The sequence below is a fragment of the Protopterus annectens genome, chromosome 1.part1, assembly GCF_019279795.1.
Source record: "Protopterus annectens isolate FY-2018-M chromosome 1.part1, PAN1.0, whole genome shotgun sequence".
Lineage (NCBI taxonomy): Eukaryota > Metazoa > Chordata > Ceratodontiformes > Protopteridae > Protopterus > Protopterus annectens.
In genome coordinates this window covers 1,359,388,606-1,359,408,776 of record NC_056726.1, presented here as the reverse complement: position 1 = coordinate 1,359,408,776, position 20,171 = coordinate 1,359,388,606, and positions in this window count along the sequence as shown.

Genomic DNA, 20,171 nt, shown 5'->3' with positions numbered 1-20,171 from the left:
ATACCTACAAAAAAAAAAAGGTGTAGCTATGGGCACGCCAAGTGCCTATAGCTACGCAAATTTAGTTATGGCAATGTGGGAAAAAGAGCAAATTGTGTCAGGTAAATGGAATCAAATTGTCTTTTATAGGCGATTTGTGGATGACCTTTTCCTCTTGTGGAAAGGGAATGAGAATGAACTCAGAATGTGCCATCGTGAGCCGGATGCCAACACAGTTCCTAAGATTTGAAATGCAATTCTCTAGTGAGCAGATGCATTTTTTTAGATGTAAATATAAAAGTGAAGAAGGGGATTTTTCAACAAGTATATAGCGGAAATAATGCTATAAAAACACTTTTCTTCTTAGGAATAGTATGCAGCCTGGCTATATTTTTAATAATATAGTTAAAGGACAAGTCCTCAGAACATTTAGGTTGGAAGCAGAAGATGTCAAGTTCAAAGAAGAAATAGATAACTTAAGAGTGAGGTTATATGAGAGAGGCAAAAAGGACAACAAAACAGACAATATAATGAAAAAGAGTATAGTGAAAAGAAAAGAGGTTGTAAAACCATATTTTTCATCCAAACAGAGAACATATATTTGTAAGAAAAAAGGAAATATGGGGCAGGTAGTGAAAGTACCAACATATTACTCCAGTAATGTTGTTGTAGTAACAGATACGGTCAGGAAGTATTGGCCAGTTCTAACACAAGATCCAGCAATAAAAGAATTGGTAGGTGATCAAGCTTTCTTTTTAGGAACAAAAAGTCTCTAAAGAGAATGCTGTACTATCAACATGAATCTAAGGGCCAATATGGAGATGTGATGGGTACTGTAGCTTGTAAAAAGTGTAATCAATGTCCGTTTATAACACAGAATAACACTTTTTCTCATCCAGACATGCAAAAAATATTTACTTTTAAGGTGAAAGCGAACTGCAACAGTAAAAAGTGATATATTTGGCAGTTTGTGAGATATGTTCATCGTTTATGTTGGAAAAACCAACAGGGAGTTGAGATTTCGTAAATGTTAAAATTTGTTGAACATTAGGAAATGTGTTATTACTAATGCCTTGGCAAAACATGTTTCCCTTACTGATCCATCAGATTTGTTTAAGTTTCAGGTATTGGAATGGGTGTTTGAGAACATAAGAGGGGGCAATTTGATTAATCGCACTGAAACCTCAGAGACCAGATGGATTATTACATTGAGGGCGGAGAGAGGCAAGACATTAAATGACAGAATACCCTTGAAACCTATTCTAAAAATAGAAGTCTTTTTAAAAAATAGAAGTTTTTCTAGAAAGATGAATAACAGTGGTTCATGTATAGGTTATGAATGTTTACACACATACTGCATATTGCATCTTTGCACAATCTAATTTATTTGTATTTTTAGGAGATATGTGTTCAATATATATATATATATATATATATATATATATATATATATATATATATATATATCATATGTTCATACATATAATATATTTTGTACTTTTTAGGACATATTTGTATTTTTTAAGAAACATTCATATGTTTTTTATATATATTTTTAGGAAATACATATATGCAGAATAATAATGATGAAAAGTTTTTATTAAGAACAATATATATGTGGTTGCTTGGTTTACAATAATATATATTTGTTTTTGTTTTTTGTTTCTTTAAGTTGATAATTAGTGCTTTGTAGTGATTGGATGATTGATTTTATGAAATGTATATTAACTAATGTTTTTAACAGCTTTTTATGGTCTGATGAAGTGGTGTGATACAACCACGAAAGCACTTACCTTTTTGAATTTTAAGCTGTTTGGAAGGGAATAAAGCTGTTTTTGTACCTACCACAGGAATTATTTTTCTACTTTTCTGCCTATGTTTGGAACGTTGGTCGTTTTGAGTGGACTGTTTATTCTATGGTGTTGGCTATACGCTCCATTTACACAGCTAGCAACTCATTTTGTGAATATTTAAAATTTGACCAGATATCAAGCACTTGTACCCCCATCAGTTTTAGCTTTGTCCAGAGTTCTTGCGATTAGATGTTAAAAGTTATTACCTGTGGATGTCCCTCAGCCCCATTATTTTTATCACTGTCCTGAACATCCAAAATGTTTATAAAAAGAAATTAACTGTTCTTAGGTGAATATTAGGCTAACTACTCTGGAAGGCCATTTACCTTAACCATTATGCCAAACCCATAACATACTAACATTTTCAATCAAACTCACCAGTGCAGTTTAATAAAAAAAAAAAAAAAAAAAAAAAAACTTAGCCTGCAGCTTTTCCATTTGTGCCCCTAACATAAGCTTCAGTGCAGGCTTTTTCTACACAATGGTGCACTTACCTGTAGGCTGTCTTGTCTTCCAGAAGAGAAAGAAAGGAAAAAAATATCCTGGCAGAACTCCTCCAAAAAACTTGGATAAGCAACTTGTCTGTCTCAGGCTATCCCCTGCTTCCTCCTGTTAGGCAACAACAACAAAAACAACCTTCATTCAGTGGCAAGAGACAACACCTTCCAATGAATTACAGATCTTTTGGAGAGAGAGAAACAAAATCCAAATAAATTATGCTGTCCTGGATTAGGAAAATGTGGACTCCTTGCTGGAAAACGACTGTTTAAATTGCCTGCCTGCTGGCACTTTGTACTACCCCCAATGGCTGTTTAACCAATCATAAATAAATACTTGCAGACCAGACCTGCAGGCTTTGAATTGTCTCTTTTAGGTCCAATCTGCAAATAACAACTTGCAATTGGCTAAAAAGCAAGTGGGAAAGTTACATAGTGCTTCTAGCAGGAAGTTTGGTTTAAAAAAAGGCAGCTCAGTGGTAATGTCCTCACCAAATCTTTAGTCAAGGAAAGCAGTGGACCTAACAGAGATATCACAGCTTGTAAGTCCACTCTGAAGGCCCAGTCTAGCCAAAGACGACTGTCTCCACTATGTCAGATAAGACACAGCAATTTTCCTGAAACATTGCTTTATGCAGCAGCGGAAAAAAATGGATTGGCAGCAGCCCTTTCCAAACTCCAACAACTTTTTAAAGCATGTTGATTTGCTGACCCCTCTAGCAGACATACACAAACTCTAAAGGTAAGAAGACTAAGTGACATTTCCTAATACTACCTGCACTCTGCATCCCTTTTTAAAGTTTCCACTACCCAGCAACTGGGGGTAATGTGTTCTTCTCTTCAGGGTAATCAGTATCAGAGAGACACATAAATATGAATAGATAGCTCAAGTTGTGCTGTGACAGGACACTCTGGAAAAACGCAGCAGCAGTGGTCATTGGCTAGCATCAAAACCCTTAGTAGAAGTGTAACCTGCAGGTAATGAAACAATGGCATTATCTGGTCACTGCAGGAAATGAAAGACAATGGCACTATCTGGTCTGCGTTAACTTGTAGGAGAAAGAGCAGAGGAGAAGTGGTGTGCCACAACCTGCATTTAAAAAATTGGCTTTGCTCATTCCTGGCTATTCACATTGCCAGATAATGAGCTATAGCCAAGCTTCCTGTCAGGCTCAAATCTGGCTCAAGCCAGTGCTGGCTTGCCCCCCACTTCCTGTAGGTTAGACATGTTACTTAGTGTGTGTACATAACTCTTCTTGGCTGACCCATAAGTATATGTACTGTTACCCCCTCTATTTGGTGGTTACACACCTGTCTGCTGTCATAGTGTGACCATTTCTTCTTTGTTCCAAACAAATAGCAGCAATGACCATGCTATCATTGTCCACCTTCCTGCATTACTGGACTGATGGCCAGTAGTGTTGTGCAAATTCCACTGTATGCTTAGTCATGCTATGACCTATGTACAGGAACAAATGTGCCCCCTATAGCATTCTGTACATGTAGGCTAAGGTTTGCTGCAATCTACCATGAGTACCCAGTACTGTGCAGAGGTACATTACCAGGAATCTTGTCCTCTTTCACTTCACCTTTTTTTCTGCAGTAAAATCCTGTTCCTGACTCACTTGTCTTAACTTGGGCTCCCACAGTATGGTAACCACACTTTTTATCATGCTAAATAGATGATTATGCTAATGACGGAATTTAGTTCTATAGTCCCTAAATCACCACAATAATACATTGGTCTATCACACTCAAAAATACTAGCATGCTCATCCCAGCCCGTCTTGGGGCTGATGGAGCATGTGCAGGCAAAGCTCATGCATGGAGGCAGTAATGCCCATAACGAAGTGACCCTAAGCTCATGCAACTGCTGATGAGTCACATGCTGGGTCATCAATGGTCACCATGCTTGCCTCTCAGCAGGGGAATGGAAGTGACTTGGAGGGCACACTATTGGCTTCTGTGGCCATTTTTTGGGGGATTGAGACTCCTGTTCTGACAGTAACCCAGAGGGTTTCTCCATGATCACCCTGTGTCAAGTATGGGAGCTTGTTGGATCTGAAGTGTGCCAGCAGTTGGGCAACTGCATTGATGCTGTGGAACATAACTCTCAACTGTCCAGATTTTTACAGAATGTAAAGATTTTTGCCTCATATTTCTGGTCTGTTCCTCATAATATTTCTAGTTTTCTGGCAAATCACTGAGGATTTAAGTCATTAAATAATGACATACATTTAAGTTTCAGACTTCATATCCTTTAGAAAATGCATGCTAACAGAAATCCTGTTATTCTAGCAACTTTCTAAGCTTGTAAGAACAATATTTAAAATCTATTGCTATATTTGGGCCTTTGTCCCTCTTCCTCCATTATTTTAGGCTTTATCCAGATTTCTTGCACTAAGAGGTTGAGAGGTATGCTGTGGAGTGCCTTTGGGTAGGTCATGAAGAGTCATGTGATCAGCCAGCCCTGATCAGTAGGCCCCCAGAAGCAGACCCTGTCTATAACATCAACCACAGAGGTTAATGGTGTATGGGTGGCTGTCCTCTGAGCTAGTCAGACAGGCCCCCGTATCCCATCATGTCCCCTATCCTGGTGATTCACTCTTTTAATTATCATTTCTCACATCCTGTTTGTAGTCCAAACCTCCTCATCACTAGCTGTATTCCCGCTCAACTCTCGTATTATTCCCATCTTATGTATCCATACAATCTCATCTATATTTGTGTTTTATGTTTGCTTGTCTGCCCTGCTACCTTTCCTATTTTCTCTGTCTCACGCTAGATTTTTTTTATAACTTTCTCTGCCTACCCTTCTTCAGATATATAAACTGGGACCCTGTCCCAAAAATTCATCTTTCTTCACCCACCTGTCACGTTTTAAGATTACCTGTACATGTGTTCCTCTGGTAGCCATCCCCCCTTTTTACCTTCACTATCTCTACCCTTCATTCACATTTATAAGATTTTTCCCTTTGCTCGGCTGGTCCTTTGTGGCATGCTCTCAGTGCCTGAGTTGTAGCAGTGAGGTGCTTTATTACACACATGAGTGCACATAGCCCCTTGAATGCTTCCTTACTTTTCTTGTGATGTTGATCATGTGACTTGTACTACCATGCATCCCTTCACTGCAGTTCCTTAGCAGTGACTTGTACTACCATGCATCCCTTCACTGCAGTTCCTTAGCATGATTGCTACCTGTAACATAGCAGCACTACTTTACCTTGTAACCCTTTTCTCAGAATACCAGTGCTATGCCTGACCTAGTACATGGCTAAGCAGCAGTAGGCCACGTCTTGCTACAGCGCCCTTGATATGTATCACTAGGCTGCAGTGTAGTATATTGTTTTTATGCCTCCATTAACTAAGTGTCAAGACATGAGGAAGAGATGTCTTAGTAAACTGGGAAATGTAGAACAGCTGTTTTCAACAATCAGACAATTAAAATAAAATAATAAAACAGGTGAATAATTGTTTTGCATTTGTTTACATATGTAAGGAGATTGTGACTGATAAAAGTGTCATTTAAAAAGTTGTTCTAGTTTTATTCAAGGTAGCTTTAGTTTAGGACCCCATGGAAACCTCTCTTTAAAACAAAAACATCATATGTGTGTGTGAATGATGATTAGCTCTGATGCTTAAGGGCAACACTAATTAGACTTTCCAAGTACATTAATAATCATGATAAATTCATATAACCAGTGAGACTGCAGGACTCTGAAACCCTTTTAACAACTGGATTTAGGAGTATATTTTCTCATCATTAGGTATGAGAGAGTACCGCCTCTGTCAGCAAAGATGATCAATAAGAATAAATTATGGATGTGATTTTAGAAATATGCTGCCAAGTTGCCTGTGAGTTAGATTCTATAACAAAGCATTTTGTGCTAGCAGCAGCATCCTTGGTAATTACATCATAGTGCATAACGAGTCAGCAGTTGCCAAATGAATGTTATTATAATGTCAGTAAACCTAAGAACAGTAACTATAAACTGTCATGTTTATTTACCTACGAGCCCAAATCATTTCAAGATTTGTGTCCATGGCTCTGTGTGCATGTGTGTGTGTGTGTGTGTGTGTGTGTGTGTGTGTGTGTGTGTGTGTGTGTGTGTGTGTGTGTGCTCGCACGTGTCCCTTCTTTATTAGCAATGATACTTTATGCAGTTGAAAATTATCAGATTATTCATTCCTTTTTGTTAATTTTCAAAAAAACATGCTTCCTATTAGCCATAACCTGCACTCCCATAGACATAGTTGTTACTATTTTCATATTTGTCCTTTTAGTTCATTATTAGTATTTTCCAATAATAAACACATCACTATTCCCTCAGCACTCTTGGTCTGTATAAAAATTAACATATTATTCTATAATGGAAGAAAATATCTCTGAGTAATTATTGAAAGAGCATTTGTATAATCAAGACTATGATGATTTTGATTACCATTTGAGTACACATTATTTTGTATTCCAAAATATTTCTAAGTACGTTTAAAATGTACTTGCAGCTAGTTTGCCAAACTTAAAACTGTACTTCATCTATTTTGTTTCAGCCTTGTATTCTTTGCTAGCCTCATGAGAAATGTGAAACTTAAGAAAATTCTAACTGCTGTATCTCCATATTGGAATAAAGCTAGCCGCATTTCAATTCAGTTGGGAGGCTGCGGTGGTGCAGTGGTTAGTGTTGTAAGAGGGTCTCAGGTTTGATTCTGGGGTGCCTTCTATGTGGAGTCTGCATGTTCGTCATGCAGCAAGTGAACTGGACATTCTCAATTGGCCCTAAGTGCGAGTGTCTGGTACTGATGAACTACAACTGCAGGGCTAGCCACCCAGCATGTAAACCTTGGCTTGAGACTATTGTCACTGTTGAAGTGGCACTCCAACCCCATGGGAAAAAGGAGTTGAGGATGGAGTTCAATACACCAGAATTTTAATTAATATTAGTATCACAGTGGAGTGGAAAAGCCACTTTGGAGATTCACACTACAATAATTATTTTTTTATCAGTCTGCAATATTTTGAATGTTGTATAGACATGAATTCTTTATTTTGAAATGAATTCTCCAAAACTGGTAACCTACTTGTGGATGAAGACTGAACACTCGAGCTTGAATTGCCCAAGGTTCAACCCATCAATGATGAGAGTTTCTCCATAGGAAATCGCTGTCAGCAGGTTGTGCCGACAGTAATGCCCTTTTTAGAGGATTTCCCCCTTCTTCAAATGAGTGCGACCATAGAGTTGTTATATATAAGTTTGAGGTGGATGGCTTGCCCTCCAACATCATGGGTTCCAGGGGGGCTTGACTCATTTTTTTTTCTTCTTCAGCAAATGCAGTTTGGGGATTCCAATCTTCAGTGCATTAATTTTCATACACTCATATTGGAAGCCTCCAAAACAACTTTCTTAGGTATGACATTATCTAGAGTAAAGTCCTGTGTTGTATCTTCACTATGCTAATTCTTTTCTAGTAGAATTTGTATTATTTTACATTTGTTTACTGGCAAGGTCCAACTGGGAACAAACCCTATTTTCAGTGGAGGTCCTGGGAGAAAAGCTCCAAAACTAGTTTACAGCAAAATACAAAAATTAGAAAAATGCAAACTAGCTAGTAAAATATACAGCAATAATAGAGTTTACAGATATGTACAAAGAATTTATACAACATGTAATTACAAAAATTTCATAGAGACAACACATTAAGAATAATATTCCTGTTAAGACTTTACAGAGATTTACATTGAGGGCTGTAAAGTCGGGCTTAGAGAGTACCAGATGAAGAGTCATAGGGTGAAGAAAGCACTTGGATGGTGCAGTGGTGCAGCAGTAGTGTTGTAGCCTCTCAGCAAGAGGTCCTCTGGTTTGATTCTTGGCTGGGGTGCCTTCTGTGCAGAGTTTGCATGTCCTCCCTGCGTTCGTGTGAGTTTTCTGTCTTGGGCAAATGCTTTCTATTTTTTCTGTAAATCTATAATTAGGGGATTATACAAAATGAGATATTAGTTATTCTGCTTAACATATAACTGTTGTTGGCATATGACTCTGAATGCTGATTACAAAGTCTGTACATGCCCACACTTTTTTCCCCTTCCTTTAATTCTGGCAAATTCCTTGCATATTCATCTTAGTAATGCTTTTGTTTACATTTACACTGTTTTCATGTGTCAATCACTTTTATTTGCCTCTCCAGTATTAGCGAAGCATAAGTAGTGGATGGTTTAGTTTTTAAGACATCTACCCATCAGAAATTGTGCTGGTAAGAGTCCTGTACTTTGGAGAGGTATATTTCTGTATTCCAGTGCAGAGAAACAGTGGTTAGAATTGTGATACATTTTACATTTCTCATGAGGATGGTTTAATTGTTTGCATTGTTCTTTCTGCTATTCCTTTGCTTTGCTTTGCGCCTATCTAAGACTAGCAGTAGTATATCTCAATTCCTACTGTTTAGAAAAAGTATGAAACTCTTGACTCACAGGCTTTTTTTAAATTTCTAGTCTCCCACCAGGACACAAGAGCTCTTCAGCAATTACATTCTGCTTGCCAAGCACACTCAAGCAAATCTGCAGTCTGCGGCTACCACTCCACCCATACAGTATAAGAAGGAATCAGTACTGCAAACTAAACAAGGGTATACATTTTGAGCCTCAAGAGCAGGAGCACACTCAAGCAAATCTGCAGTCTGTGGCTACCACTCCACCCATACAGTATAAGAAGGAATCAGTACTGCAAACTAAACAAGGATATACATTTTGAGCCTCTAAAGCAGGGTCAGTCCACCCAGGCATTCTACTTGTATGTTTTATGAGAGTGAAGCTATTACATTAGCAGTATGTCTTAGTAGTTCTCTGCTTGCTAATAAAACTGACTGCTGTAGCCTTGTGTCCTCCCCACCCCACCCCCCGCTAGTACAGTAATCCTAACTGTCCAATAGACAGTATACATTTAATTCACATCCCTCTGACTAAATTAACCATCAAGCAACCCTCTCAGTGCTTTCTGCCTTAGTTTGTATCACTTGGAGGCTCACCTGTTTATTTGCATCTCTATACATTCCCCTTCATTGCTAATGTATCTCCCTACTCTAATCTGTGCACAAACTGGTTACTAATCAGCAAGTAAATGTGAAGACACACTCCCAACCTTAATAAACTTTGCTGTCTCTTCTCTCCTTCACTTTACAGGTAGTTTGAATTATTACCTACCCCCTCTGAGGCTTTCACTGATTTCCACTGATTGCCTCTCTGGTTTCTTCTTTGCATTCCACCTGGTTTACACCCCTTGTGCTATCTTCCTCCCCCAATACAAAGTCTATATTAGAATCCTGCTGAGCATGGAGCCATCTTTAAATTTCTAGTCTCCCACCAGGACACAAGGGCTCTTCATAATTACATTCTGCTTGCCGGTTAGCCATTAGACCTCAGGAATTTGTTTTAAAAAGTGTTCAGATTTGTAAAGTAATACTTACTTTTTTCTCTTGTCTTGTTTGGCTCTGCCCTGCTTCATTTGCTCTCACTAATGCTTGGGCTCTCTCCGCTCCCCTGCCCTGCCCCTATTCCCTCCCGCCCCCACTACCTCTACATTTATAGTAATCACAGCCACACCCACAGCTCACCCTCACATCACTTCCACCAATCACAGCTCCTCAAGTCATATCACATTATACCACACCAACTTGCTCCACACAAAATACTCCCAATCACTCTCATTCCCACTATGCATTTTTTACATCACCCACACTACTTCCCCATCCACATATAGTGCAAACCTATAATTCCTATTCAGACCCCCCCTACCTAGAAACAACTTAAACTTTATAACAATGACTATCACACAACTAAGTCTAGTCTGTCTTCTCATAATTCTTTACAACACCACAAGTTATCACTCTAGCAATATCCCTAAACTTAGTGGCACAACACTACATTATGCACTCTCGTATACAGACACCACGCATTATAATAATATCTGCCCACAGTTATTCAAGAACTACATAACGGACCAATTCAAAACTAAATACATATGCTCTCATTCCTACTCCAAAAAAACACAATACTTTCTCACACTCCTCACCAAACTCCAACATCTGTATAACCATTTTAACTCCAGGCTCACCATAAGTGGGGATATCCACCCCAACCCAGGCCCAAATCCATCCTGTCCAACACAAACTGCTCCAACACAAATGTCAGAACATAACACCCCCACTTTCTTCATCCCTGAGCAAATCAACAACAGCAGCAAAACCAACCATCTTTTAATGCTAAATATTAATATTAGAAGTATCAAAAATAAAATACCTGAACTCCAGGCCACAATAGCACACTATTCCCCAGACATAGTTGCTTTAACAGAAACCTGGCTAAATAAAAACATAGCTAACTCAGACGTTCTCCCTACCAGCTACAATATCATTAGACAAGACAGACCACTTCATAAAGGGGGTGGAACTGCCTTACTGTACAAGTCCAACTTAACTGTCCATCAATTACCAAACTCCTACCCCTCCCCCAATAATCGGGACATACTTATCTCACAACTTCAACTTCACCCTAAAAAAGGCCATCACCACAATTGTGATCTATATTCCACCTGGTAATACACCTGCTAGCCCTGAAGACTTCTTATCCTGGTGTTCTTCCACATACTCACAAGAAACCCTTATTCTGGGGGACTTCAACCTAGATTGGTTCACCTGTATATCAGAACCACCAAGTAATCCAATAAATCTCCATGGCTACCAGCAGCTAGTCCAAATTCCAACTAGATGTGATAAAAAAATCTAAAAGGGAATCCATCCTTGACTGGGTCCTAACTAAGAACCCCACATTGTACCCTCACACAGGCAGTCTCCCAGACACCTTAAGTGACCACAACATAATATACTTTATACATAGTAGAACAAGCATATGCAAAACCACTAACTATATATCCACTAAAAACACAAAAAATTTCTCTCCTGGGGTCCTCAACACTTTACTCTGTAACTGTGACTGGACCCCCCTAAAAACCCTCCCATGACCAGGCTGTAGCATATTTCAACAAAACATTTCTACAACACCTAGACACTGTCGCTCAAATGTGCAAAATCAAGGTTAGAACCTCTGCAAACCCCTGGCTCGGTAAAGAAACCAAACAAATCCTCAAGTTCAGAGACACTGCCTGGCTTTACTATAAAAAAAACTAAGAAACACAAAGCCTAACTAAGTACCAGGAACTGCGCAACTGTGAAAAAAATGCATTAGGCCGGACAAAAAATCCTACTACACAACATTACAAACTAAATACCAACACAACCCACAAAAATTTTGGAAAAATGTAAACCAGCTACTAAAATCCACCCAAAAGGCTACCCCCAAACCAACCACACCTGACACTAAAGTTCCCATCGAAACACAATTCAACTCCCGCTTTGTGAACTCAATTTTATCCTTAGTATCACAGGACAGTTCCTTCCTCACCATCTCCCCCAACACAAATAACACTAATACAAGCTTTACCCTGAAAACAGTTTCCACCACTTCAATCAAAAGCATGCTCTCCAAACTAAAAACCTCATCAACAGCAGCCGACCTACTCCCCAGCTATTTACTGAAACTCACAGCAGATGCTATTGCTATCCCAGTCTCCACTCTCATAAACATATCAATTGTTGAAAACTATGTGCCCAAACTCTAGAAAATATCCTTTGTTACACCCATACATAAAGGCGGGACCTCCACTGAATTTAATAACTACAGACTCATTGCTTTACTCTCCCCCCTGGCCAAAATCCTAGAACAATGCATCCATACTCAGATGCTAAACTATCTCCTAGACAGCAACATCCTGTCACCTACTCAGCATGGTTTCAGACCTGCCCATAGTACCCCTACAGCCCTCCTCTGCTTCACAGACACAGTAAACCGTCTAAAAAATGAAGGTCTACAAGTGTCAACTCTTTTTTTGGATATGTCCAAAGCATTTGACACAGTCTCACACCAAATCCTGCTAAACAAACTAAACCAATATCATCTATCAAATTCCACTCTTACCTGGTTCCAAAGCTACTTAATTGACAGGTCCCAAGCTGTGAAATGGGAACATTCTCTCTCTCCTCAGCTGCCCATAACTATAGGAGTCCCACAGGGTTCTATCTTAGGACCACCACTATTCACAGTCTTCACAAATGACCTCCATACCTCCACACAGCATGCATCTATAACTCAGTATGCAGATGACACTACCTTAATCTGTGCTGCACAAAACATTATCACCCTCCTGCAAACAACTCAACTAGCATTCTCTGATGTTGAAAACTACCTTACCAAATCCCAACTTATCCTCAATCCAAAGAAAACTCAGCTTATGATTATAACCAGTTCTAACAAAAACACTAACAGTCAATTTACTATCTACTCCACAAATACTACTCCAATTGCTCCAGTGGCACAGGCTAAGCTATTGGGAATAATCATAGACTCCCACCTAAAGTTTGATAGTCATCTCAACGTAGCTATTAAAAAAGTACATGCCAAACTGGGGTCTCTCTACCGTATCAAATAATTTCTTACCAACAACACAAGATCAGCCATTGCTCGCTCCCAGCTTCTAGCCACCCTACTCTATGCATCTCCCATTCTGACTAATCTCAACAAAACTGAACTAAGCAAAATGGAAGCCTGCTATAACAGAATTGCCCGCTTTGCTGCAAATTGCTCATATAGAACTCATCACTGTACTGCTTTGAGACAGCTCCACTGGCTTGAACTGCCCAACCTCCTAACCTACAATCAGCTCTGCCTCTGTCATTCTATCTATTACCTCCCCAATAAGTGTCCTGCCCTCAAAAACCTAGTACAACATCACTCAGCCAAAAGGCCTCTTAGATCATCAAGCAAACTACTACTAGAAGTCACCAACAGCTACAATAGCTTTGGAGATGCACTATATAGTAGTTCAGTGGCTAAAAATGGAACTCTGTCCCTACTAGCATTCAAAACACAACATCCAAAGCCTCCTTTAAAGACCTCATCAGGCAGCATCTCAAGCAAAGTTGGCAGTGCCATGATTGCTCCCCAGGCTAGTGAAAGCAGATAACATATACATACTAAATCTAGAGCACTTGATAATAGTTTTCAATCTTACTCACAAACACTGGCTAATCTACAATGTATGTACTGTACCTCTGTACTATGTATGTATTCTACCTATGTTCCAAATTTCAGTTGTACACCACAAATCTATTAATTACCTTTATTTTTAAAATTAATATTTTTTGTTTGTTCTCTCCAGTATAACTGTTTATGTGCCGCATACCACTATAAAAACACGTCTCTTGTAATTTGTATGTATACTGATCATGTCTAAATAACTAAATGTGTCTGTAATTTTTTTTTGTGGAGCTTTTCTCCCCGGGCCTCTGCTGAAAAAGGGCCTTTTCGGCTCAGTCAGATACCCCCGGTTAACAAATGTAAAATAAAAATAAAATGCTATCCCACCCAGTTACATCTGCTATATCCACATCACTTGGGGAAGTGATAACTGTGCCCAACTTGCAACCATCTGCAAACTTGGTCAGCCAAAGCCCACTGGTTTTGGCCTGCACCTCAGAGAAGTATGTCCCGAATAACAGAGGCCCCATGACTGATCCCTGGGGTATGCTGCTCGTTATGGGTCTGCTGCTTAAGGTGGCTTCCCCTATTTCGATTAGGTGGGTTCTATACGTGAACCAGTTTGCTACCCATCTGGTAACATATGGATTGATGCCTAGTTGAGAGAATTTATCTATTGTGCCTGAGAGAGGAATAGTGTTGAAGATTTTGGCCAGGTCAATGTAGGCAGTGTGCACCATCTACCCTTCATCCATAGCTTTGGTGAATGTTGCAAAGAAGTTGATCAGCTTTAACAGACATGACCTCCCCATTAACAAAGCCAAACTGTGTGAGGTCGAGTGTTTGGAGGTTGCCAGTGTCCTGTTAATGAGGTCCATGATAATCCATTCCAAGGGTTGGCAGATCAGGCTAGTTAGGCTAATGGGTTTATATTTTCCTGGATCGGTAGACGCTCCACCTTTGTGTAAAGGGATAACAGTGGCTGTCCTCTGCTTGGCTGGAACAAAGCTGATACTCAGGCTTTAGTTGAATAAGGTACCTAATGGTGCTGCAAGTTCATACCTGAGTTCATGTAGGATGCAGCCTGGGATGTTATCGGGTCCCATGGAGGCTGTACTTTTTGCTTTTGAGAGGCCAGTGATGACCTGTTCCATAGAGATAAGGGGTGGGGGGCATATACTGGGGATGTCTTGATTTACTGACAGAGTGGAGAAGTTTTTGCTGAATCTGTCAGCCAGTAGATTGGCTATATTGACAGCATTTGTGCTTGTGGTGTCCTTGACCACCAGTTCTGAACAGATCTGGCTGCTTCCTTTGAGATTGCAGACATATGTGAAGAAGGCCTTATGATTGTCTGTAGCAGATGTGGCCAATTTTTAATCAAAGTTGGCTTTAGAGGATTTTACTAGTGCTCTTATTTGCTTCTTCAGGTGAAGGAGAGATTGCTTTCATTTGGGCACCTGCTCCTTCTTGGTCCTGGACAGCAATTTCTTCCTTTTGTTATATAGTTTATTTATTGCAGATGTCCACCAGACAGATTTACTCTTCCTTGCAGAGGATGATTTTGTCCTGTCAGGTATTCCTGATTCCATGCCTCTATATAAATGCTCATATAGTACTTTGGTGTAGATTTGGACATTGGTGCCAGTTCCTACAGAGGGGAAGAGGACTTTGAAGCTGTTTATACTAGCCCTCAAGAGTCTGTAATCAGCTTTGGATACGTTTTTTTTTTTTTACCCTAGCTGGGGGGGGGGGGGGGGGCAGGGGAGATGGTGACTTCGAAGTGACCGCTTTATAGTCGGATCTTACTGGGGAGGATGTTACTGTAGGGATGCTGCAGTGGTTATTCATGTTAGTTAATACCACGTCCAAGATATTATTACTTCTTGGGGGGGTATTGACTAGCTGTTCCAAGGCATTTGCATTGATAAAATTGAGGAAGCTCTGGCCATTTCTGTTCTGGCATGAATAGTTTTTCCAGTTTATGGTTGGGTAATTAAAGTAACCCAAGATCTGGGTAAAGGGATGAATCTTGATAGATTTGAAGAGATCCAGATAGGTGGAGTGGGCATCTTGACTTAAATTTGGGGGCCTGTAGCTAACTATAATTTGAATAGGGGTCTTGTCAACGGTTAACTGCACCTGGAGTGTCTCCTGTGCATCATACTGTTTGACCGGCCTGGAGGTGTGTGTGTTTTTAATATATATTGAAACTCCACCTCCTTTGGCTTTGCGTCTGAATGTATGATAGGATGAGTAAACAAGTAAGGCTGGGGTGCTCTATGCAGCTTTGAACCAGGTTTCTGTGATTGCACAAATGTCAGCATCTTCTAGAGTTAAGAATGCTTCCAATGAGTGCAGTTTCATGCTTAGACTCCTAGCGTTCAGCAGCATGACCTTTAATTTGCATTATTTATTTATTTATCTACTTCGTAACCTCCTCTATGGAGCCCCAGTTCTTACCAACCTCCAATCCTACCTGCTGTCCAAACTTGAGCAAACTTACAATAAAATAGTAAAATTTGCAGCTAACTTACCTAATCCTACCCACCACTATCTTGCTCTCAATAAGCTACACTGGCTTGAACTTCCTTATCATCTCACATTATCTCAACTCCATACAATACACTTCCTTCTCAATAAACACACTGCTTGTCCCTCTCTCTCTCCATTCTAGTCAATTACTATACCCCATCCCGTCCCTTACACAGTACTGAAAAATTCCTTTTTCAGACTTATAGGTCCAAAATGAACATTGGCAATCTCTTATATACATCCTCCATAACAAAATTCTGGAAAAACCTCCCTGCCAATTTGTGTAGCATTACACAAACTAACAGCTTCAAAAAAGAACTAAAACACTTTCTCCAGAAAACTTGGTTATGCCCCTGCCAGGATCCTACCTAATCCTGATTCTAACGTTTGTCTCTCCCACTTTTAAGCTGTAAGTCTCTTCCTCTGCCCTACTTAGGAAAGGCTGTTGAACTATACAGTCTGTATGAGTGTATCATGTTTGTTATTACTTGTATATTATTGTGCCTCATTTTTTTCTATCTCATACTTTTATCATTTGAATATTATTAAGTTACATATTGTTTTTTTTCTTCTTCTTTACTTTTTTTTCATACTTATACAAAAATTGTGCAATCTCTCTGTATATGTCTACTGTGAAATTGTCTTTGTTTTGTTACTTCTGTGAAAACTGTTAATGTAAAATTGTAATTATTTTTCTTGGAGCTTTTCTCCTCAGATCTCCACTGAAAATGGGCCTGTGCCCAGTTGGACCAACCCGGTTAACAAATGTGAAATAAATAATAAATAAATAAATATTAGTTGATTGTGTTAATTCTGATTATGAGGTGCTGCACACACACACACACACACACACACACACACACACACACACACACACACACACACACACACACACACACACACACACACACACGCACACACGCACACACACACACACACAGTCCTCTGTGGCTTCTGACATTTTCGGCCAATAAAGAATGTTATGAGTCTTTTCATTACAATTAGTAAAATTTACATGCATCTCATGAATTTTATGAAGTATTGTATAAGTTTGATTAGGAATTAAAACTTTACCTCCTTGAGAATCAAGCTTTGTATAAAGGAAAACTCAAGGCAAGTAAAGGAGAGTAGTATTGCTGGAGTTTATCCATAGGTCTTGGTGAGCACCTTCATGTCATGGACTCTGTTTTTACAAAATCTCATCAACATGACATTGATATACAGACTGTATTTTATACAGCTTGGAGAAAGGTAAGACAAAATATAAAAAAAGGAAGACTGAAACTACAGATCCCAGGATAAAAAAGTGCCCACATCTGGTGTAAACACTGATATCACTACCGGAAAAAAGGCAGTGTAGAATCCTCAGAACATGGACATTCCTGTCACAGGGCTTTCTTGACTTAGGTCAAGGGTAGAACCCCCTTTGATAGAAAGAAGTAGTCCACAAAAAAGAAACAAACAAAAAAAAAAGATAGGCCAGGCAAGAGGGCATACAGACAATGAAGTGAGCTGATGAGAATAACAAAGGGATTGTGTATTGTTACTGTTATGCAACAAACTCATAATTTACTCACAGAAGGTGGCAGTTCAGGGTACATTGTGGGTGCTGAAAAGAGCGCTCTTAGCTGCTGTTTAATCTTAGCCTTACCACAGAATACGTACCCAAAGAGTGGCGTACGGCAACAGTGGTCCCACTTCACAAAGGCGGTGCTTCTACGGACCCTGGAAATTACCGCCCCATAAGCCTGACGAGCCTGGTCTGCAAAGCTATGGAGAGGATCATTATGGAACTCATAAACAAAGACATTGGGGACCTACAGACATTGGACCCTACCCAATTTGGCTTTGTCAAGGGCAGATCCTGCCTTCTGAACTTGGTCGACTTTTTTGAAACAGTCACTAAGGCCATTGATGAGGGTAAGGCAGTTCACACAGCCTACCTTGACCTTGCAAAAGCCTTTGACACAATACCCCACTCGGGCATCATAGACAAACTCACCAGCTTAAATGTAAACGCATATGTCACAAGATGGGTTGCAAACTGGCTCAAGGACAGAACCCACAGGGTCAGAGTTGCTGGAGCTATGTCAGACTCTAAGCCAGTCACAAGCGGTGTCCCACAGGGCTCAGTCCTGGGACCCCTCTTGTTCGGCATTTATTTTTCCGAGGTACAGGCAAACATAGGAGGATTGTGGCTGACAAAGTTCGCAGATGACTGCAAACTGGGCGCCATAATTGATACTCCAGCGGACACAAACATCCTTCAGAGAGGCCTCATAGAAATGGATAATTGGTGCCAGAGCCATGGCCTTAAGCTAAACGCCAAAAATGTATAGTCATACCCTTTGGGAAAAACAAGGTACCGACAAATTACCACATAGGCGGTAATCCATTAAGTATGGAAGAGGTAATCAGGGACCTAGGGACCCAGGTTGACAGTAACCTCTCATTTGACACTCACATTGCCAAAGTGGTTAGGAAGACCTTCTATATTGCCCACCTTATCATGAAGGGTTTCACATCTAGATCAAGAGAGGTCATTGTGCCCCTGTACTCTTCTCTTATCAGGCCAATGATTGAGTACAATGCCCCATTTGGGATGTATCTCACCCGACACCTGCAGCAGTTGGAAAGACCCCAAAAGTTCCTCACCAAGAGGATAAAGGGTCTTAAACATATGTCATATGCTGCCCGACTGAAAAAACTCCAGCTCTATTCAGTCGCATACCGCCTACTCAGAGATGATCTGTGCCTGACGTACAAGGCCATGTCCAATCCTGAATTAATGGACATGCTCCACCTCAGAAAATCCAAATCCATCAGAGCCACGAGAACAAGTGACTTAAACCTCAACACAGAAATAAATAGAACGTGCTGGAGGGACAGATTCATAACCCAGAGGCTCCCTACACTCTGGAACAGAATCCCAGTCCATGTTAGGCAGAGCCCCTCACTGACTCTATTCAAGAGAAATCTCGACGAGTGGATGGGAGATCGTAGGTTTACCCCGGGGGTCATCTCTTTGTCACTACTAGACAGAGGCATAGTAAACTAAACCCTAAAAGGGCGTAGTATTCTCATCCTAAGGGGTGGTGTAAGCCACATACACTCTGGCTAGGCTTATAAATGCCCTAGGGCAGATAGCCTAGTACGAACCTATGAACCTATGAACCTATGAACATTAAAAACTGAAGCAATACTAATTGCTTCATCTCTAAATGTACCCTGACTCAGGAATGGGGTCCACTCTTGCTGCAATATTAGAAACCCAAAACATCTGTAGAAATAAAAAAGAAGAAGACTCAATAACTTAATAAGAAACATGCATTCTAAGGTATATATGTACTGATTTTATTTGATCTGGTCAACTATTCAGGATAGTGTCTCATAACAACTGCATTTCTCTGTCCTCTGTAGTATAGTTTCTAAATTCCTCAAACTTCTCGATTGATATGGGTAACTATGAAATTAGCCATATGATTTCCAATTCTTTCAACACGTCTTCTTTGCAGTCTTGTAGTGTGACAATCGTGCATCAATTTGGCATCTTTATCCTGAACTTAAAAGCCATATTTCTGTAAACATAACAGCATTCTCCACCACCTTACTAAAGCTTTGTATAGAGATTTCTTGAAAATGGTTTGTTATGGCTTATAATCAGACTCTACTGTTTATTTCTTATTTACATTTTTGAACTTGTTAGTCCCACCTAGCCAATGGCCTGTTTTCCGGGGAGAATAGAGGAGGCTCATACTGACTAAGGGAAATTTGGTCATGCAACTTTCCTTACTGCTTTTGATAAGTGTCATGGTATCTTTTATATCCATCTGAGCTACCAACAACTCAGGCCAGTGAGGTCTGAGTTTAACGTCTTATCCAACGGATGGCACATTTATGAGTGCTGCATCCCTCTTATTTTGCACTGAGGTGTCAGTACTGGAAATGAATCTGAACAAAATAATTGTTGTCATTTTTTGGATGCATATCTCTTGTCTGTGCCTCTGTAAAAACCCATTATGTATACACTGCTGTTCTACCTTCCTGTAGTAACACTGCATCCACCTAAAGTATTACAGGTCACAAGATATCATAAATAGTCAAACTAAGTACCTCTTTAACGAGTTTATGTTAGTATTCTGAAGCTTCTGTCCTATTTTCTGTGACCAGAGCCAAAGAACATCATGCTCTAATAGCTACCTGAGTGGTACTGTGATATCTGAC